Raw genomic sequence first — 21,491 nt, 5'->3', positions numbered from 1 at the left:
ACCAGAGGTAGTACCAACATAACAGACGAGCCGCAATAACGGCAGACGAGCGCGGGGGTTTTCTCACTGGTGGATAGCTTTAGGATTCTGTGTGTGTGTATCCACAAACAGTTAATCGCCACTTCAACACCGGCGAACGTTAAGAATAAGCTCTCTCGGAACAGTCGCTCAATTACAGCAGCAGCACGTAACAGTTTTCGTCTGCTACCAAGCTGCTGTCAAGCGATTCAGTTCATAGAGCAAAGAATGTGTTCTTATTTTTTTAAATATTTTTGTTGGCTTCTAGCATACAAACTTTCTAGCCATCACAAATAAATGTGCTAACACACATAACAAGGTCACTTTTGTTTCTTCGTCATACATACTGCTTAGGGCATACATTCATATGTTTTCAGATCAAAATTATTGAAATCTGATTACGAAACACAGTTGACTGCTAGAAATTTGTTTGTTAATTAAGTTCTTTAGTTAAGTTCAATTCATTTTAGATTTTTAAGTCTTCTTTCGCTAGAAACCGGGATATGGCATCGTATGTACTCCTGGTTGTGTCTCCGAGAATTGAGATCGTGCATATGTTCTTACACACCTACATTCACATCGCCGCTGTACGCCATATGCCACTCAAGCATGCTCTGCCACCACTCATACGCACGGTGTGAATAATGTTAGGTTTCAAATTTAACATCTCATCGTTTACTTAAAACATTTCGGATTTCACAGTAAGAGCAATACGAACGTGGGAGTAAGCAGAAGGACGGAAGAGCACGGTTTAACGCCCCGTCGGCATCGAGGGCATTAGACATGGAGCACATAGTCAGATTGTATCAAGGATGGGATAAGAAACTGGCCGAGCCCTTTCAGCTGGGATGGAAAATACCGACCGGTTGAAACTGATACCGGTATTTTAGTTCTGAATAAATGGTATTTTTCGGTGTGTGTTTGGTGTCGGCTATAAAAGCTGTTTTTATTTTTTACCAATAACCGAGCAAAAAAAGAAACCGAAATATCAATTAGCCATAGCAACAACGCTAGAATTTTTCCTTTTTAAGTAAACCTTTATTTGAAAAAGGCGTAATTTTTATATGTGAAATTTGCATTGGTTTGAAATATTGCGTTATTACAGAAAATGGGGAAAGCGATCAGCGCTATTTTAATAAAGCTGCCCAAAGAAACGAGTAACAAACATATGGCAAAGAATTGGTACGGTATTGCAGAGGCAATAGCGACCTGTTGCCTTTTGTCATGGCTTAAGGTACGTGCAGTGTGCAAGACTTGTCCCCACTGGTCTATACGGTAGTTTCTCGCTGTCGTCGCCGGTCATCCGTTGTACTGTAGAGCGACATCAGCTCTAGCCTTGAAATATTTTTACAGAGTGATGTAGCATTGAAGTACAATACTTCGCTTGCTTTAAAGATTGGTCTGCCATTTCCATGAAATAATAAAAGAGAAAGGAAATTACGCTGACAGTAACATTTCACCCGGATTTTGAGAATTACTTTATTCAGAACGGTGCTATGGTTTCGTTTAACAGTATCTGTGGGGGAAAGAGCGCGCTTGGAAAAATACGTCGAGGTGCTACAATCCCTCGAAAAGGAGTTCCGCGAAAGATTCCAAGTAATTTACCGGTAAACCACCAACAGCAAAATAAAATCGATTTTGTTAAAGTTACAATTGTAACTTTACATTAAAAATAATAGTCCACAGTACATTTTTTTATTAAAATATATCGCCTTTTAGTATTTCAAATCAATTTTGTACATTCCTTACATTTATTAACGGTTTTTTATGTTTTTGTTACAGGATAGTACTAACTAGCAGCAAATATTTGATGTGTTCGTAAAACCTCAACTGAAACTAAGCCTCCGAATTTACATTTTGAACTAATCGATCTGTAAGCCGATGATAACCAAGGGATTTACACTGATCAGCCAGAACATTATTACCACCGACCTACTATCGATAAAACCCATCCAGATGATAGCAGCGTCACCTGGCGAGGAATGACTACTAGCCACACACACACACACACACACACACACACACACACACAGTGCATGTAGTGCCAGTGAGCCTGCTGTCCGTGTGTAGAATGGTGAAGGCGCGCGATCAATCTGAGTTCGACCGATGGCATACTGTGATGGCCCGGAGGCTCTACACGAGCATTTTGGTAACTGCACTACTTTTCGCGTGGTCGAGGAGTGCTGTGTTGTCTTCAACACTTGGTGAAACCATGTCCAGACGTCGTTGGATCGGGCGGGCATCCCTCATTACAGATGTTGGATGTCGTAGGCTGGGCTGACTGGTAAAACAGGATAGGTGGCGAACTGTGGCGGAACTAACCCCAGACTTTAACGCTGGGCAGAGTACCAGTGTGTCTGAACACACAGTGCACCGAACACTTCTAACGACGGATCTCCGCAGCCGACGACCCACACCTGTGCCAATCTTAACACCACGACATCGGAAAGTACGGCTGAGTTGGACTCGTGACTATCGGCACTGGACGTTGGATCTGACGAATCCCTATACCTTCTTCATCATGCCGATGGGAGGGCGCGAATTCGTTGTCTTCCAGGGTAACAGCTCCTTGATACCTGTACTGCAGGATGAAGACAAGCTGGCGGCGCTCCATTATGCTCTGGGGCACATTCACTTGTGCGTCCGTGCGTCCAGTGGAGCACGTGCAAGGCATCATGACGGCCAGAGAGTATTGTACGCTGGTTGTGGACCGCTTACAACCCTTCATGACGATCATGTTTCCCGACGGCAGTGGCATTTTTCAGCAGGATAATGCGGCATGTCACCAGGTCTGGAGTGTGGTTTGAGTAACACAGTGACGAGTTCTAATTGGTGTGCTGGCCACCAACTCACCAGATGTGAACCCGAAAGAGCCCATCTGGAATGTGTTTGGAGATGACGTTAGAGCTCATCGCCCCCTTCGTGGAATTTCTGGTAATTAGATGACTTGCGTGAAGATGTGGTGCTATCTCCCTCCAGCTACCTACAAAGACCTCATTGCTTTCATGCCATGATGCGACGTCGCTGTTACCAGTGTCAAAGGTGGACATACCGACTATTAGGTAAGTTGTGATAATGTTCTGGCTGATGAGTGTATTTTACAGTGCCAAAGATTTACTCGAATTCTAGCAGAATTTCTCGAAGGAAGAATTTCCTAAGCTGTACAGAGGAGCAGCAAAGCTTATTTGTATGTTTGGCTCCACATATGCACGTGAAAGTTTTTTTTCTAGTTCGTCCTGTACGAAAACAAGACTGCGTGCAAGTATTTTTGATTGTAGTTTAAAAAATGGTCAAAGAATTGCTGTCAGCCAGATTTAGTAGCATAATTACAAATAAAAAAGGAGAAAATAGAAAAGATAATTTTCTATAGAAACCACATTTAAAGTTATTATTATCATTTAAATCTTTTTGCCCCTGTAGTCTTGTCTCATCAAACTAAGCTCTCCGCGCACTGCACATAAACATTTGACAATGACGAAGAAAACACAAGTGAAGTTTGAAAGATAGAGACGGCGGAGAGAGCGAAGCAAGCCTAAGGGGAGAGAGAGAGAGAGAGAGAGAGAGAGAGAGAGAGAGAGAGAGAGAGAGAAAGGGAGCTATTGTGCCGCGCGATGCGCTGGTGCACACCCCCTGAGATGCTTTGGGAACTAAAATGGGAATCCCTGGAGGGAAGGCGACTTTATTTCGAGGAACACTATTGAGAAAATATAGAGAACCGGCATTTTTTGTGACTGCAGAACGATCCTACTGCCGCCAACATAAATTTCGCGTAAAGACCACGAATTTAAGATACAAGAAATAAGGGTTTATACGGAGGCACACGTGTTTCTTGTAACTGAAACCGTCAAAATTTTTTTATTCCTTGTCCGATTTCTACGTTTATTACAGGAAATAATGGGAATCAAAACCAAGAACCGGTTATTTCAGAAACCGGTTATTTTGGGCATTTTTGGCAGTCAGGTTAAACTGACGTGAAAGAAAAACAATATGACCGAAAACTGGTTGTTTCTGAGATAAATGCCATCCCTTCTTTCAAAGGAACCATCTGCCTGGAAAGATTTAGGAGAATCACGGTAAACCCAAATTTGGATGGCTGGAAGCAGATTTGAACCGTCGCTCTTCCGAATGCGAGACCCCTGCGCTACCTTGCTTGGTGAGCGTAAGCCAAGAAGGTAACAAGTATCTTATTGCTTGCATCTTAAACAGAAACATTCACCAATAACATCAAACAGGATAAGTTGATTTTTCGGTTCAGTGTCTGTATTAACTATAGTACCAAATATTTTCACATTTACACGAGAAAAAAACTGTCGGTTCATCTATGAGTAGATGCTCAAGTGAGGTTGAACCCTCTTTATAATACAAATTCTGCTTCACGCATGTTTCCTTTACGATCTGGATGGACTTCATCATTAATTATTTTGTTGTCCATTATTAGTTTATTACGATACCCTTATCACAGCACTGTTAAAGCTGACTCACTATTAGCTTCTTTTCCATTACATCAGTGGAGGAAGCAAACATTCGTCTAGAACAGAGCTCTATGAAAATTGATAAGGCATAAAATTTCGTCAAACATGCCAAATCAAAATGTAAGCAGATCTGGTCATTGTTTCACCTCCCCTAATAGTGATGCAAGCTGTCAAAAGAATAGAGTAGTTTACACGCATCCCTGTAGAATTAAATTCTATACTTTGCACAAAACATATCGTCACAGAAAGTGTCAGCTTTGCACATTCTTCTGACTACTAGTCACAATACTAATATGTATGATTCATCTGAAAAATAAGCAGAAGTCTGCGCTGTGTTTCCCAATTAAATGCCGTTTCCTTTCTTAATTTAATGTCACCCAAGAGCCGTTACACTTCTTCGTATGAAAATATGATCTTGTGTTAGCATCAGAAGAATCAGAGAAATGCGTCAAGTCACGTGTCCATGTTGCTGAAGGAAATGATCTCACATCAACTTCATCACCATCATCATCAAGTTCTATCACTGTCTTTAGTCTACCGTGGCACTTTTCAGTAACTCATACTTGCTGCACTCCATTATTATCTATTCGTCTTAAAAATAGTTTACGTGAGTCTAACCCTGTTCCTTTATCCAGTTATTGGACTTCAAATAGACGTTAACCATCTGTTATGTCTCAGTATATGACATAAAATTTTATCTCCCTTTACCGTTTTCGGGAAAAACTCGTTTCTTAATTTTTTAAGACGTCTTGATTTGTTGTTCTCTAGGTACACCCCACCTCATAGACTCTCCTACATAAGCAGATCTGTGTCGCTTTTAGCTGCCAACTTTCTTTTTCTATCCATGGAAAGCATTTGTGACAGGAGAGAGAGAGAGAGAGGGGGGGGGAGGGAGGTCGGTAGGTTTAGCTCCATATTTTAGTCGTAGATTCACCATCCTCTAACAATCGAAATGCTGACAGTGTAATAGAATTCTTCGTCACGCAAAGTGTGAGTAGAAACCCAAATAACACTGGAGCTGAAAACGACTATCTATGGAATCTATCTTTCAGCGTAACACGGAATCCAATATTTTAAGTGACATCAACGAAGCATGTTCTGACTGTTCTTTTCTCTCTTACAACTTGAAATGTGTCTAAATCTTAAATTGCTTTTCACTGTCCTTCATGAGGAAACAGTAGTGAAGCTGTCAGCATATGCGTAATTTACATCGATTTCCGTTTATTCTAAATCTGTATAGTTACGCTTAAGAAAGCTTATCCCCTGCAGGCATTGATTTCCGTTAACGTAGGAAGGACGACTGAAGTCAGCAAGCACGTAGCTCAATAATTCATTGAACTTACAAGCTGAAAAAATTAGGCTTAAAATTCCTCTACGGTTTTCCTGATGCAGCTGTTAAGTGCTTTTCGTAAATCACTCTAAACTAAGGCAGAGATGGTTCCTTAAACGCCCCACGTGTACTTCATTTCGCCACACTAGTTCTACTGAGCTAATATCGTATCTCTAACAACTTTGACGCAGATTTTCCTCTCTTATAAAATACAATCACGATAATAGAGAAGAATAAAAATACTGTACAGAACTTAGCATCAAGCCGACAATGAACTCTTATGCTAACCTGTGGACCATATTGCAAATCGCCATGACATCTTTCCATTACAGTCCCACCCTGGCTTCCCCCTACACCCATAATACCTCCTCTTGCATTTTTTACAGTTGATGTAAGGACACAAGCTAATATGCACCGAAGTTCTCGTCCGAGATTTCTCTGTTAAGTAATTCCAAGTTTCTGAATGATTATTGCAGTTTAAGTGATTTATAAAGAAAAGTGCGTTAAATATTGAGTGAATGTTAGAAACGACGGATTACTTTAAAAACAGAAATGATTGAACCAATAGGAAAACAAGTTTGGCGTATCGTTCCAATGACGTTGGTGCAAATGTTGACAATGATGGACGTTGAATTTGGGCCACGCTATAGGTCAGTCAGCTGCCACGACGTTTATCTCGTGTTCAGATCATTAGTTTCCCCAACTCATAACCTAGCTGCCATCTTCCAATCTAACCTAGACCTAGGCTCCACCACAACCAAGATTTCGGAGGGGCGTTGGGGGCAGAGACAGGGAGGAAAGTTACTATCATATTCGAACCACGGACCGAAATCCTTACCTCACTTTAGGTTGTCTTATATTTCCTTGTTGTTACAGATAGTGTGTTGCTAGTGAAACCAAATGTTACTGTGTTAATGAAAGTCACGATTAATCATCCTGCAGTATGATGACTAGACAAGTTGATTTTTCCCTTCTTGCTAAAGTGACTGAAACTATTTACACTACATTAAACTCGAAGTAAACGGTTAACGTTACAAAATTAACTGACCACATTTTTTTATATAATTCGCACGTTAATAATGATGGGTATTAATAGGTCAGCAGCTTCGAATACATTTCTGTGGGCTGCTAATCGGTGCAAATGTTATTACACAGCTCTCCGTTCCATACACGTTTCAGTTTATTTATTTGAAGCACTGTGGTTGGCGACCATGTAATCTGTTGTTTTGTCTTTGTTAAAACAGCTGCTGGTCAAACAAAATTTGCCGGCCGCTGTGGCCGAGCGGTTCAACGCGCTTCAGTCTGGAACCGCGTGACCGCTACGGTCGCAGGTTCGAATCCTGCCTCGGGCATGGATGTGTGTGATGTCCTTAGGTTAGTTAGGTTTAAGTAGTTCTAAGTTCTAGAGGACTGATGACCTCAGATGTTAAGTCCCATAGCGCTCAGAGCCATTTGAACCATTTTATCATTAATTGGTCGCAAGAATTAAGATAGTGGTGCAACGTCATCTACCAGATACATAGGTGAGCCAGAACGCAATCTGAGGACATGATTTCGTATCAATTTAGTCCACTGATGGGTCAGTTCCTAAGTCCGTCATCTCTTAATCTGGGAGGAAAATACATATACAAGAGCGACTGCGCTTTGAAGAGATGTCTCCGTACCAGATTAGCCAAATTAATAGCTTTTTTTCCTTGTTAAATTTTTTCTTTGTTAAATTGCAGAACAAAATCGTCGCTGTTGATGCGACGACATAGTTTATCCGTTTTACTGGGACATGATGCTGCGTACTCATCTTTCCCTTGTCCCAAGTGAGAAATATTGAGTCCTGCTTCTGGTTAAGTGGATTTCGATAATGGTATATCTCCTTAAATACGCTCCGCAAGGACTCAGGCTATTTCGTAGTGTTTTTTTATTATTCCCATTCCTGTTCTATCCGATAGTTGAAAGTTGGAAACATGATTGCTTCCACAGGCGTGCTAAACTACGTTAGTTTTGCTCTAAGGTCATTGCAGAAGGTATCTGGTGACACTGTAAAATCAATTAACAGTTTTTGATGAAATTTTCACGGATTATCCATCGAGTCGTGGCGTTGTGTTGTCGTAACCTTTTCACGAATTTGCTATTTGTAGGTCGGGTGATGCTGAGGGAATTAGATTAGGAAATGAAACACTTAAAGTAGTAAAGGAGTTTTGCTATTTGGGGAACAAAATAACTGATGATGGTCGAAGTAGAAAGGATATAAAATGTAGACTGGCAATGGTAAGGAAAGTGTTTCTGAAGAAGAGAAATTTGTTAACATCTACATCTACATGACTACTATGCAATTCACATTTAAGTGCTTGGCAGAGGGTTCATCGAACCACAATCATACTATCTCTCTACTATTCCACTCCCGAACAGCGAGCGGGAAAAACGAACACCTAAACCTTTCTGTTCGAGCTCTGATTTCTCTTATTTTATTTTGATGATCATTCCTTCCTATGTAGGTTGGGCTCAACAAAATATTTTCGCATTCGGAAGAGAAAGTTGGTGACTGAAATTTCGTAAAAAGCTCTCGCCGCGACGAAAAACGTCTATGCTGTAATGACTTCCATCCCAACTCGTGTATCATATCTGCCACACTCTCTCCCCTATAACGCGATAATACAAAACGAGCTGCCCTTCTTTGCACCCTCTCGATGTCCTCCGTCAATCCCACCTGGTAAGGATCCCACACCGCGCAGCAATATTCTAACAGAGGACGAACGAGTGTAGTGTAAGCTGTCTCTTTGGTGGACTTGTTGTACATCGAGTACATCGAGTACAGATAAGTGTCAGGAAGTCGTTTCTGAAAGTAATTGTATGGAGTGTAGCCATGTATGGAAGTGAAACATTGACAATAAATAGTTTAGACAAGAAGAGAATAGAAGCTTTCGAAATGTGGTGTTACAGAAGAATGCTGAAGATTAGGTAGGTAGATCACGTAACTAATGAGGAGGTATTGAACAGAATTGGGGAGAAGAGAAGTTTGTGGAACAACTTGACCAGAAGAAGGGATCGGTTGGTAGGACATGTTCTGAGGCATCAAGGGATCACAAATTTAGCATTGGAGGGCAGTGTGGAGGGTAAAAATCGTAGAGGGAGATCAAGAGATGAATACACTAAGCAGATCCAGAAGGATGTAGGTTGCAGTAGGTGCTGGGAGATGAAGGAGCTTGCACAGGACAGAGTAGCATGGAGAGCTGCATCAAACCAGTCTCAGGACTGAAGACCACAACAACAACATCTTTGGGCATGGTCTTCACCTGAATGTCATGAGAAGGAAACTCGTCGAAACGTTCCGATAATATGATACCACGACTTATTACCCCGACTACTCTGCGATTCACAATAAGGGTTCATCGAACCACCTTCCCCAGGGGACTCACCACTCGTTGGTGAGTTCGTGCTTGGCTACCACGGAGCCGCAGCCTTTGCCGCATCTTTCCCCTTCCGTGCTGCATGTACATCCTCTTGCTGTTCTTTTTTTCCCTCTCTTGGGATACATGTCTTGGATGGTTTCGGGAATGTGTTCTGCATTTTCAGTAGCCTGACATCAGAACAGCCCCTCTACTGTTTTTATTGTTCTTTTGTTTTTTCTTCATTACACTTCTCCTATCCACTTCGGCGTTCGAGGTTCCTCTTTTTCTTCTTCCTCCCCGTGCTCTCCCAGACAGGGTTCACACTTACCACATGGTACAGGCCAGGTGCAGGGACGGATGATTGCCTGAGCTGTTACCTTCCCAAATTGACAATTGGTAGCTCTGTCATGTGTTCAGGAGGTGTGATGTGAGGTGCGAACGATCACCGAAAGTGGGCGAGCCCCCTCTGAGGAGGGAGGGGGGGGGGGGGGTATAGGAAGGAGTGCGCCAAAAGTGTCGCTGGTAATCATGGGGAATTTTCTCGCAATGAGCCAAACATCATGTTCTCAGTCGACGTCTACTAAACGTAATGATTTAAAGACCTTCCCAACTGCTCCTTGGTTCCTAGTGGTTTCACTTACTGAAGACGGGCAGTTCTTTGCAGCAGTTAATCCGTTTATTATTCAGAAAGGTGTTGATGAAATTACCCAATTGCCGGCCCTGTGAAATCCTGCTCTCGTTTACACAGTGGCACTTTGCTTTTGTAGACTCCTTCTCACTGTCAAGCACAACTACTGCTCGCAGCTTCGCCCCTCCACGGCTATGCTGTTCGTGTCGACGCTCCTCGAATGCTGAATTCTTCGCATGGTGTTATTTACACTAGGCTGCTAGATGGTCTGAAAGAGGCAGAAATACAGAGTTACATCTCTGATTAGGGGGTCATTGCAGTCCATTGGATGATGTAAAAGATAGATGAATCCTTAGTGCCCACAGGTACTCTTTTTCTCACGTTTGATAGAGTACTGCTTCCTGCTAAGATCGAAGCAGGCTATGAAGTTATCACAATCCGAACTTACGTTCCGAAACCAATGCGTTGCTAACAGTGTCATCGTTACGAAAATACTTGACTGTCCTATTGACACCCGACCTAATGTGTAACATGTGGTAAGGATGCTCACGAGCGCGATTGTCTGCCTGCCCCTCCCCACTGTATCAGTTGGAATGGCAACCATGCAGCCTCCTCCCGAGTTTTTCTCGTGCATCTCGATGAGTGGACCGTCCAGGAGACATAGTTGAAGGAAAAAGTGCCTTATTCTGTTGCTCGCAAGTTGTTGGGTAGTCTGAAATCTTGCATTTTACCATCCGGGACTTACAGTAACGTTCTTGCTACATCTCGCTCCATGAAGGACATGGCCACACAGACATGCGACGTCAAATTCAGCACTGCGGTTGTAAAATCGCTTGGTGTCACGGTAGCATCCTCGTCTATTCTCTTACAGCTGTGCAATAAGCCACTTCATTTTCGGCTCCCATGGAGAAATCACCTTCTACACAACCAGCAGGATGTGAAGGACAGAAGGAATACTTTTGCAAATACTTTTTACGTCCCTCCAGCCAACAAACACCTCAATGGTCATCTACCAACCGCAAAGGTTCCAAGAAATTAGAAAAAGGCAAACGGTCATCTCCTCCACCGACTCGGAGATACTCTTCAACAGTGTCGCCACATGATACACTCACCCGGCCGACCTCTGTGTCGCCAGGGCATACCTTTAACTGTTTTTCTGCCCTTGACTCCGCAAACCAACTGAGGAAGACTGCCGATAGTTCTGTAGATCTCATGGAGCAGGATCCTCCAACCTCTGCACCTTGTAGCAGAGTGTCTTCGAAGGCTGGCAATCGGCAGCCGCCGAGATAATACCCTTTATTTTTTACCACCTTCCCTTTCCTCGTTATGATTCTCCTCCAACGGAACGTTTGCGGCCTTAGATCCAACAAGGACGAATTACGGCTGCTCTTGGAATCGCAGCATCTACTTCTCTATCTCCAGGAAACAAAATTGCGTGCTCTCGACCGCTTTGACCTGTTGTATTTCTTTCCGGTTATTTCTGAGCGTCCCACCGAGGACGGCGTTCCCTCTCATGGGTGAGTCATGCTGCTCATCTTGGATGACGTTCATAGTCACACCATCTCCCCAAACACGCGGGTACAAGCTGTTGCAGTCCACATTTCCTTCCCCACTTCTCCTTTTCCATTTCTTCAGTTTATATCCCTCTGTCATTCGATGTCACCAGAGCAGACTTCCTCCAGCTTATTGGTCAACTCTCTCACCCCTTTCTGCTGCTCAGTGACTTCAGCGTGCACCATCCCATTTGGGGACTCTTCCAGAAACTGTCAGACGTGCCCTCTTGGCTGACCTTCTCAATCCACTCCACCTCATCTGCCTTATCACTGGAGCACCCACATTCCTTTCAAACTCAACACACACGTATTCCCAATTTGACCTCTCATTCTGCAGCCCCCAGCTTGCCTGTCATCTCGAGTGATCCATTCTCTATGACATGTGCTCGAGCGACCATTTCCCGTGTGTTATTCGTTTGCTGATTCCTACCCCACCTATGTGCAAACCCAAATGGTAGCTTTCTAAGGCTGACTGAGGCTTTACTCCTCCCTGGCGACCTTCGACGAACGACTTTTCCCCAGTTGTGATGACCTGGTAGAATACCTTACCAGCATTATCCTAACCGCCGCAGAACATTCCATTACTCCATCCTTACCGCGTTGTGTTCCTGTCCTTTGGTGGACTGAGGCATGCCGCGACGCAATCCGTGCATGAGGACGTGCTCTCCGTGTTTCTAACCGTCATTCTAAAATGGCAAACTGCATTCGTTATAAACAGTTGAATGTGCAGTGTCGTCGCGTTCTTCGGGATAGCAATGAAGTTAGCTGGATTTCATTTACTAGCTATTTTAACAGTTCCATTCCCTCTTCCATCGTGCGGGCCAACCTCCGACGGCTTTCTGGCATCAAGGTCTATTCCTCAATTTCCTGCCGGGCCGTAGCAGATGATGTCGTAGTGTACCCTATTGCTATCTTCGACACCTACGGTCGCCTTTTTACGGAGATGAGCTCCACTCGCTATCACCCTGCCTTCCTCCATCTGGAACGAGCAGATGAGGCTCGGATCATATTCTTCTCTTCTCAGAATCGCGAGTGCTACAATGCTGCTTTTACTATGAGGGAGCTAGATCATGCTCTCATTTCATTGTGATCCTGCGCCGCAGGGCCCGACGATGTTCACATTCAGATTTGCGGCACCTTTCTCTTGCGGGCAAGCATGTACAGTTGCATCTGTAAACGGTGTGCCTCAGGGTTTCGTCCTGAGCATCGCCCTCTTTGCTGTCACCATTAACCCTATTATGGCCTGTTTCCGCTTCATGAGAACAAGCTTCGGGGAATTAAACCTCCCCAGCGGCTTGGCAGACCACCTCTCGGCTATCTCGCCTCGAGGAGATCATTTTAGTTAGGTTGTGTATTGGACACAGTCTTTTTAGACATCGCCATCTGTCAAGTGGTGGTCCGCCGTCACTTTGTGCTCATAGACCTCAACCTTTGACGGTTCGCCATTTCCTGACGGACTGCCCTTTTTTCAACCACTTACGTTCTAGTTTATGTTTGCCGTTTTAGCTAACGACGCGCGGGTTGTCGACCGTGTTTTACTTTTTATCAATTGTAGCAATATGATGCAGGATATTTAATCTTTAGTTCCGGAAACCTGTTGTACTTATTGCGTATTATATGGCCCTTTCTCCATGAAAAAGTCCCTGTTCTTGCCTGTCTTTCTTTCCGTCAATTGGGTTCAACGTGTAGTCGCTTTTAACTCCTTCTTTGTCTTTGTGTTCCACGTTTCTTACATGGGCGCGAATCACCTAAGTTGCTTTTGCACCCAAAAACAAAACAGAACAATCGAACCACCTTCATCCCATTTCTTTACCGTTCCACCCTCGAACAGCGCGCGGGAAGAACGAGCACTTTAATCTTTCCGTGCGAGTTCTGATTTCTCCCTATCTAGATGGACGCCTACAAAATATTTTGGGTTCAAAGTTGGAGATTGAAATTTCATGAAAAAATTACAACGAAAAACGCATTTGTTTTAATGACAGCCACCCCACCGGGATCCGCGTCATGCCCGTGGAACTCTCTCTCCCCTGTTTTCCCATAATACACGAGCTGACCTCCTCTGAACTTTTTCGATGTCGTTCGTTAGTCTTATCTGCTGCGGATCCCACACCGCGTAGCAATGCTCTTGAAAACGACAGACAAATGTAGTCTAGACAGTTACTTATGTATGTTCTCTCAATAAACTGCAGTCTTTGGTTCGCTTTCCCCACAACATTATCTGTGTGACCGTTCGAATTTAAGTTATTCGTAAGTGTCCTCCCTAAGCGTTCAACTGAAATAATAGCATTTACATTTGGGAGATTTATCGTGTAATCAAAATTTAGCGGCTTCGCACTTTTAATTATTTAGAGTCAAGTGCCACTTTGCACATCATACAGATATCTTGTCTAAATCATTTGACAATCCACCAGCATTTCATGAATGAAAATCCCCTAGAACACGTATATTCACATATTATTTTTCAGTTTGTCTCACATATTTCCTAACAGATCTTTAGGGAACTAAATAAATAATAATAACAATAATAATAATAATACCTGTGGAGACTCAGGAAAAGAATAGGCCTTCGGTATGTTCTGCCAGTCGTAAAAGGCGACAAAAAGAACAAACCACTAATAGGGCTAACCCGACTTTTAGTGTGATAAGTTGGTTCAGGACAGAAATAATGAAGCCTCGGACAAGCGCTGTCATGGTCGGGGCCGACATTTGAACCCTATGCCCCTCCACAATGGTAACGACACTGCTAGCCACACGAAAAAGGATTTAAATCCAAATAGAGGTGTTTTGCAGGACATGCTTCCTGCAACCACTCTAGAAGAAAAAGAAAGACAGAGGATGAGATGGTCAGATGAAGTTAACCGACACCTCATGTTCTGTATTACCAGCAACAAACTTAGGAACCAACACAACTGGATACAGATCACAAGTACACACAACACCCAGAATTAAAATTTTTAACAGAACAACGACTAGCTGATTAGATTCGTGTAATAATAAAAAATAACAGGATACCCCAGCCAGAATTAGAAAACATCAAACAACAAGTACAACAAATACTGGAACGAAATAATGTGCAGTCAGAAGAAGAAGAAGAAGAAGAAGAAGAAGAAGAAGAAGAAATTACAGTAACGGACTCAAACATCCCAGAGCAAACAAACAAAGAATAGCATACATCAATTAAACAATCAGAGGAAAAAGAAATCTTAAGACAGCCGCCAGTACAAGCACAAATAGAACATGAAGTGACGCACATGTTAGATATAGAAGAACAATTTCAGTTGACATATGTAGAATACAAAGACACAAATACAGACGTTAGACCATTCTTGCATAGATCACCAAATAACCCACAAGTTGAAACAACAATAACAACTATCAACACAATCATACACAACAAAATAAATGAAAATACAACTATGGAAGAGTTACAAATACTGTTTTATGTAGGAGCACTCACTACACTAAATATACACACTAAGCAGAGATCAGAACCAACCAACACACAGAAGAAACCCACAAAACCAGCATGGCGACACAGGCTACAAATCAGAATAGAAAAACTGAGAAAAGACATCGGACAGCTAACACAATTTATAAGAAATGAAATATCAGATAAAAAACGAAAAAGGTTAGATAAAATCTCACAACAAGAAGCAATGGAACAATTAGATGAAAAGAAGGAGAAATTACCAGCATTGTCCAAACAACTTAGAAGATACAAAAAGCGTGAAAATAGAAGGAAACAAAACCAAACATTCAACACAAACCAAAAGAAATTTTACCAGACAATAGATAACACACACATTAAAATAGACAATCCACCAAACATAACAGACATGGAACACTTCTGGAGCAACATATGGTCAAACCCAGTACAACATAACAGACACGCACGGTGGATACAAGCAGAAACAGAGTCATACAAGATGATACCACAAATGCCTGAAGTGATAATATTGCAACATGAAGTCACCTGACCAATAAATTGTACACACAATTGGAGAGCCCCTGGAAATGATAAAAAAGCAAATTTCTGGCTAAAGAAGTTCACCTCAACACATTCACATCTAACTAAATTATTTAACAGTTACATTGCACACCCATACACAGTCCCTGACACACTTACACGAGGAATAACTTATCTGAAACCTAAAGATCAAGCAGACACAGCAAACCCAGCAAAATAGCGCCCCATAACATGCCTACCAACAATATACAAAATATTAACTTCAGTCATTACACAGACATTAATGACCCATACAACACAGAACAAAATTATAAATGAAGAACAAAAAGGCTGCTGCAAAGGAGCACGAGGATGTAAAGAGCAACTGATAATAGATACAGAGGTGACACATCAAGCTAAAATCAAACAAAGGTCGCTGCACTACGCATACATTGATTACCAAAAAGCTTTTGATAGTGTACCCCACTCATGGTTACTACAGATATTGGAAATATACAAAGTAGATCCTAAATTAATCCAGTTCCTAAACATAGTAATGAAAAATTGGAAAACCACACTTAATATCCAAGCAAATTCAAATAATATCACATCACAGCCAATACAGATTAAGCGTGGAATATACCAAGGAGACTCATTAAGTTCTTTCCGGTTATACCTTGCTCTGAACACACTATCCAACATGCTAAATAATACAAATTATGGATATAATATTACTGGAACATACCCACACAAAATCACACATTTTCTATACATGAATGATCTAAAACTACTGGCAGCAACAAATCAACAACTCAACCAATTACTACAGATAACAGAATTATTCAGCAATGATATAAATATGGCTTTTGGAACACCCAAATGTAAGAAAAATAGCATAGTCAAGGGAAAACACACTAATCAAGATTACATATTGCATAACCACAGCGACTGCATAGAAGCGATGGAAAAAACAGATGCCTATAAATATCTAGGACACAGACAAAAATAGGAATAGATAATACAAATATTAAAGAATGCCTGAAGAAGTTCACCTCAACACATTCACATCTAACTAAATTATTTAACAGTTACATTGCACACCCATACACAGAAAACAGAAGAAAAACATAGAAGAAACAGAAGAAAAACATAGACAAAGACTAACAAAAATACTGAAAACAGAATTGACAGCAAGAAACAAGATAAAAGCTATAAATACTTATGCTATACCCATATTGACCTACTCATTTGGAGTAGCGAAATGGAGTAACACATACCTAGAAGCGCTCAATACACTTACACAATCACAATGCCACAAATATAGAATACATCACATACATTCAGCAACAGAAAGATTCACATTAAGCCGAAAGGAAGGAGGAAGGGGATTTATCGACATAAAACACCTACATTATGGACAGGTAGAAAATTCTTTAAAGAACGAGCAGAAACTAGCAAAATACACAAAGCAATCACTCATATAAATACATCAGCTACACTATTGCCATTTCATAACCACTTTAACCCTTTAGATCACACAACATTAACAGATACGAAGAAAGTAAATTGGAAAAAGAAAACACTACATGGCAAGCACCTGTATCATTTAACACAGCCACACATCGATCAAGACGCATCGAACACATGGCTAAGGAAAGGCAATACATACAGCGAGACAGAAGGATTCATGATTGCAATACATGATCAAACAATAAACACCAGATATTACAGCAAGCATATTATTAAAGATCTCAATGCCACAACAGATAAATGCCGACTTTGCAAACAACAAAGAGAAACAGTATATCACATCACAAGAGGATGTACAATACTAGCAAATACAGAATACCCCAGAAGACATGACAATGTAGCAAAAATAATACATCAACAACTTGCCATACAACATAAACTAATAAAACAACACGTTCCCACATACAAGTATGCACCACAAAATGTACTGGAGAATGATGAATACAAATTACACTGGAACAGAACCATTATAAAGATAAAACAACACCACATAACAAACCTGACATCATACTAACCAATAAAACAAGAAATTAACACAACTAATCGAAATATCCATACCCAATACAACAAATATACAGAAGAAAACAGAAGAAAAAATTGAAAAATACATCCAACTGGCTGAGGAGGTCAAGGACATGTGGCATCAGGATAAAGTTGACATTATACCAATTATACTTTCAACTACTGGAGTAATACCACGCAATATCCACCAGTACATCAACGCAATACAGCTACATCCAAACTTATATACACAACTATAGAAATCAGTAATTATTGATACATGTTGAATTACCCGAAAGTTCCTAAATGCAATGTTACATATACCGTACAGTTAAAAGGAAGTCACGCTTGATCAAGGTCACTTTCCATTTTTAACCAGACATAACGTCTGAGAAAGGAAAGAAATAATAATAATAATAATAATAATAACCCATACTACACTCACAAGCCCAATGAACTGGTCAGTTTCATAGTTAGCCGCACCTATCTGATTTCTTTCGACATCATCTTTTAATTCAACGTGGCTGTGATCCCAAGCACCAGAACAGCAATCAGTATCAGATCCCACTACAACTACATTTTTATGTCTACGTCAATACTCTAAAAGTCACCTTAGGTTGTATGGCAGAAGTTACTTTGTGATCCACATTCATTTCCCCCTTTTCCTGTTCCTTTCGCGAATGCTGTCCAGGAAGGTCGAGAATCGGTAACCCCCAAATGAATTCGAATTTTCTTCGAATTTGTGGTAACGGCCAACTCGCGAGATGGATGTGGGAGGAAGAAACATGTTGTCAAACAATTCTCGGAAGGTGCATTTCCTTAATTTTAACACTACAGATCTCCGTGACGTACGATGTCTCTCCTGTAGCGTCTACGGCTTGAGATGGATGAATATCTCCGAAACGCTCTCGTACCTACTAAACAAGCCCGTGAAAGAAAAACGCCTGAATCACATATAGTTTTCGATATAGGTCTTGAATCCGAGTAGTACACTGATGTACAGTATGGAGACGAGGACCTATAACTCCATTACAGTCATCACCTTGACATAAAAATTTCTGATAATCATTTTTAGGAGTCCTGCAGTTGCAAGTGATTGCATCTATGACCTGTAGAATAGTCACACGACGGCTTTCAGTCTCGGTCATGTAGATTGCCACACAGTGCGTAAACCACCAGAAAGAAAGCAAATGAAATGAAGCAAAATGTTCACTATACATGTAACGAATGTATTGCTCGTTCGTTTTGTGGTTTGAAGACATGTTTGCCACCTGTCTGCCATATATTTCCGTGATTTTGTACTTAACTACACGTTGTAGTGTCAGTAGCCACTGACAATGACTTCACTTAAGAAAGTCTGATTATACTGAAAATTGTTGTACGTGATAAGACCGAAATCATGATAGTAATACAAAATAAAGTAGTTCGAACAGTTAAATGGCGGAAATACCATTCAAACGAAACAGAGAAGTTTGACTTTGTATTTGACCTATACGTCCCTGAAACCTACTTTGTTGAGTAGATATAAAATCGATTAATTACGTTGCATTAACAAATCAAAACAGTATTCACAGCTCCGTAGAAAAAAGGGAAGGAAGAAAAGAAGGAAGGTTAAGATCATTAGAAACTGAGCATTAGCTCGAACTGATTCTAGGATGGGGAAGGAAATCGGCCGTACCCTTTCAAACGAATCATCACAGCCTTTGACCTGAGCGATTTATGGAAATCACGAAAATCCTAAATAAGGATGGTCGCTTGCCGATTTGAACAATCCTCCTCCAGAATTCAAGTCCAGTGTATTGATCACTGCGCCTCCTCGCTCGGTAACCGTTCTGTCACGCACACGTGAAGACAACAGGACACAGTAATAATCAGGCAACTAGTGTATCTACCGGTAAATAAGCGATACATGAGATTTAAAAATTATTACATACCGGCTGAAAGCAAACATCTTTTCCTTTTAACGTTCCTGTTGTTGTGTATTGTTATAAACACATCAGTTGTTGCACTTTCACTTTAGAGACTGTTTACTGCCTAATATGATTACTTTTATTCTTTATAAACATCGTGACGTCGAACTGCTTTAGCAAACTGACAGCACAGCATTTAGTGTTATGTCACATCAGATTTCTTGTTACTGCCTTAGTAGCTGACATGGCTACTTTTGTTTTGTGTAGACCATATGATATAAAATTAGATCAGCAAGGAACAAAATTGTAGCTGATCATATCTAGTAGACATCTACATGGATTTAATGAAATGAAATTAATTAAAGCTTCGGAAGAGTTGAATTCAGCCTGATTGTAGAACTTACCAGTTGCGCGTCGTAACTAGATCAATTGTGTGTATTTAGCGCTAAGTAGAGAGATGGGGATAGGAGTGGGATGGGAGGTGTTTGAGGCACGAGAATGACTAACGTGGCCATGATAATGATGACATAGCCAAAGGTAATGTTTGTAGATCTACGACCTGATTCGTGATGTTTGCAGGAAGGGAGCAGCAAGATGGCAGTGACTGACATGGGCTTCATATTCAATTGGAGTGGGGTTGAACCTCAGATGACCCATGAAACGTTAAATACTGTCCTTCCTGCCTTTCGATTTCAGCAGGAACAAAAAACATCAATTGGTGGCTGGGGGCCCTATTCCTACATCTGGATCTATTTTCCTTCTCGGCAAGCCATCGCACTGTGTTCCATGTAGGATGCTTTATACTACTACTAGTCTTCTCCTGCACCTTCCATTCCCCTGTCGATGCACAGATGCCGACGGGGAAGAACAATATCCTGTTCGATTTTGCACAAATCCTAATGTTTTTTCTATTTCTTCGGTCTTTGATCGATACGTTTGTAGAGAGGTACAGTATGTTCTTAAAAAATATGTGGAAATAATCTCTCGATATATTATTAGCAGATTTTGAGGTGAAACTAGAATCCTTTATTGTGAAATGCTTCAGTAGAGTTAATTATGTCCGTGCCACTACCGTAGGAACCAAATAAACTTTTACAGAAAATTTCTAGCAAATTAGAACTTTGTGCTTGCCCAGGGCACAAACCGGGTCTTTGCCATTTGCGTGTAATGATCCTTCAAGATAAACTATCCAGCCACGTCTGAGTGACCTAATCAAAGCATCAATTTGACAGTAACTTGCTCCTTCTTCCCTAAATGCTCTGAAATTCTTCTGCATACCTTGTTGGACCAACATCCATTCGAGGAATAACGTGGCGGAGAATGGCACAGTTACAGCTTTTGGGGAGGGCACCCACGGATCACACAAATTGTGGATAACAGTAACAACTCTTAACAACCAATAACGGTTTAAATTATCATAAAAAGTATAACAATTAAAAAGTCAAGAGTGGAACGATGTTTCCAAAAGCCGTATAGCTGTATGAAGGTGCTTTATTCGCAACTACCTCTTTCACGTCAGTACAGACGCATCTTCAAGTTTATCTGTCAAGAACGCAAATCACCGTGTGAAATTTTTGAAAAGGTAGAAATACAGAACTATAGTGTTGTTACTCAACAAAAAACAATGCCAACTACTGAAAATGGTTATATTTCCATAATGTGGGTTGGCAGTTACGGAGTCCCAGCTTTCCGAAAGTTATCCACTTCGAGAGTTGAGCCGCATTGGAGGGCTGCCACAATAAAATTGAGTACACTCAACGGATGCTTATCAAAATGTGCAAAGCATGACTGCTGAATGAGCCAAGCCTACAAAAAAGCGGGAAAAAACAATGAATAGGCCACTACTGTGAGGGAGGATAAAATGCCCAGAAATTAAGTAACGTCTAAGGAAATTACTAAAAGTACACGGGAAATATCATTCAAAAAAATAATACTCTAGTATGGAAGCGAAACGTTGAACATGGATGTAATATATCGAATGAGGTGTTATCCCAAAAGCTATTTTCCAGATTTCATCTATTCTCGACGTTTTTGGTTCCGTACCATAGTATTATTCTTTTGATGACGTTTCCCGTGTACTTAAAGGACCCTCCATAGACGTTAGTTTCTAGGCGTTTTATACCCGTTCACATTAATATACCATTATTTAACTGCAAAAAGGTGGGAATTTGAGGAGATGGGACTTGGATAAACTGAAGGAACCAAAGGTGGTAGAGAGTT

The sequence above is a fragment of the Schistocerca gregaria genome, chromosome X (assembly GCF_023897955.1).
Source record: "Schistocerca gregaria isolate iqSchGreg1 chromosome X, iqSchGreg1.2, whole genome shotgun sequence".
Lineage (NCBI taxonomy): Eukaryota > Metazoa > Arthropoda > Insecta > Orthoptera > Acrididae > Schistocerca > Schistocerca gregaria.
Note: the sequence above shows the minus strand (reverse complement) of the source record.